A 2,238-nucleotide genomic window follows, 5' to 3' on the forward strand; every position below is an offset into this window, starting at 1 on the left:
ATCTTGTGGTTCTACCCGACACTGGGGGGTAAAGAATATGTAAGTTGAGCAATGACTGCCAATGAGATATTACAGCATATGATGAATATTGAAGAGTGTTTGCATGTCATTGCTCAATTCTTCTTCTTACGCAGGTTCTGCACCACCTGCTATCAATGACCTCTTTATCTCTGTCTCTTTATAGTGGAGAGGCTAGTTTTTACGTCTACATTGTGCTCCTCTCAGAGATTACCACTCCGTTTGTGAACTTTAGATGGTATGTGCCATGGCAGGGGGAGCAGTAGCTTCGATTTGAACTGCCTACGTTGTTCACTAACTGATATAAAGTATGCAGGTACCTTAGTGTTGCTGGAATGAAAAAACTCGAAAGCCTATGTGATTAATGGGGTCTTTTTATTCTTTGGATGGATGGTAAAACCTAGTCCCTAACACTCACCCTAAACCCTAAACTCTCCACCCATGCACACATTCATGTACCTGTTATGCCCCCCCCCCCCCCCCCCCCCCCCCAAAAAAAAAAAAAAAACCTCCAACGCGCACGCACACAATATGCATGCACGCATTCATGTACCTGTTATGCACCCCCCCCCCCCCCCCCCCCCAAAAAAAAAAAAACCCTCCAATGCGCGCGCACACAATACGCATGCACGCGCGCATGTGCATACACATGTGCGCGCCCACCTTCCCCCACACATGCACGCAACTCGCTCACTCTCTTAGAGCATATGACTCTTCCTTGATTTGTTTACTGAGTGTGCTTTGCAGATGGCAAGGGTTTTGTTGTTTGTATACTTCTTCATCCATCTTTATCTTCATTATGATCAGGTGCAGTGTTGAAGGCTTACTGAGTTTTTGAATTCATTTTACCATTTTCTTTTGTATTAACGAGTGTAACATGCTGTGACAACAGGTCAAGCAAATGTTTGCAGCTGCATTCTATTGCCTACTTATTGTACCCCCATGTTTGGCCATTTTGAACCTTGTCTGGTTTTATAAGGTCACCAGGGGTATGATAAGGACCTTCTCTAAAAGAGTTTAGGGTCCTTCATCATATGATGTTACACAATATAGTTTGGTCACTCCAGTGGTTGTAGATAAGGGGCCTGTGATGGTTACATGCCTTGTGAGTGTATATCCTACAAATCACAAATTTTGTCCCTGCCCTTTGGTGGCTCATATACACCCCCATGTCTTTTTAAGTGACATTTTTGTAAAGTTGCTATGAAAGGATAAGTACAATGATATGGATTTTAAAGGTTTTGTAAGTCAAATATATATACCAAATCTCGTAATTGCAGAGAGTTTTGTGAGCCGTACAATTACTTCACACAAGTAACACAGATTTTTGGATTTGCTCATTGACTGCAAAACCTACTTGAAAACAATACCCTACATAGAAACACCATTGCAAAGAACATGTACTCACGCTATTCAGGCCTTCCAAACATTTCTTTAGGAATATTACAGCATCACAAATATTTTTTTAAAGGTTCATTGAGTTATTTTTTCCCAAAGACCATTCTATTGGTTCTACTTTATACGGTATCTTGGATGTGTGTTTACTTGAATGTTGGTCTTTGCCACTCATCTATCAGCGCCCCCCACCCCCCCCCCCCTCTGCCCCCCCCTTCTTATAAAATAAAAATAAAAATAAACAAATGCCCAGCTCCCTCCCTCCCTCCCTCTCTCTCTTCCATGAGTCCAGCTGCCTAAGACCTACCTCGCGCGAGGTATGCAGCTGCAGCTTGAGCCCGTTGAGAGAGAGTGTTGCACCAAATGTTGGCTCTTTGATACTTTGGTGCATCTTGCAATGATGTACAATGCCCCTTTTTGGAGACCAAATCTTAGAGACAAGGATTTGAGAATAGAGAGACTCTAGGTGATCATGCTTTCTCATATGATTTATCATTTTAGCTGAGTTTGGAGCATCCCTTGGTCACAGATGCGCCCGCGCGTTTTCTCCGCAGGTGAGGAGCGGAACGGCCATCGGCAAGGCGGATCCGTGCATGCCCCGCCGCCGGAGGGGAGCCTATAACGGGACTCGTTGACTTACGCTCTGGCTAGCGCACTTTTTCAAACCATCACCTTGAGAGGCATGGGTATGTAAGGTATTCAAGGAGGTAAAGACATGAATACCACATGTTCAAATGCCCCCCGTACCAATGAGGTGACTTCAACAGGCTTCAAGGGTCACTACAGAGCACAATCCCATACAAGATCGTGGTAAAAAAGAAAGAG

The 2,238-nt window shown here is 44.1% G+C and overlaps 1 pseudogene across 1 annotated transcript; it reads left to right on the forward strand.

The window, feature by feature from the left end:
• Positions 1 to 6: 6 nt before the first annotated feature.
• On the forward strand, positions 7 to 1,353 carry LOC147631888 (uncharacterized; annotated as a pseudogene). The gene is made up of 5 exons (XR_015267366.1): positions 7 to 39; positions 135 to 256; positions 335 to 411; positions 766 to 825; positions 911 to 1,353. The product of XR_015267366.1 is annotated as an uncharacterized LOC147631888 (transcript).
• The last annotated feature ends 885 nt before the right edge of the window (positions 1,354 to 2,238 follow it).

Source organism: Cibotium barometz, chromosome 14 (genome assembly GCF_041138505.1).
Source record: "Cibotium barometz isolate CiBa-2024 chromosome 14, ASM4113850v1, whole genome shotgun sequence".
NCBI classification, from domain to species: Eukaryota; Viridiplantae; Streptophyta; class Polypodiopsida; order Cyatheales; family Cibotiaceae; genus Cibotium; species Cibotium barometz.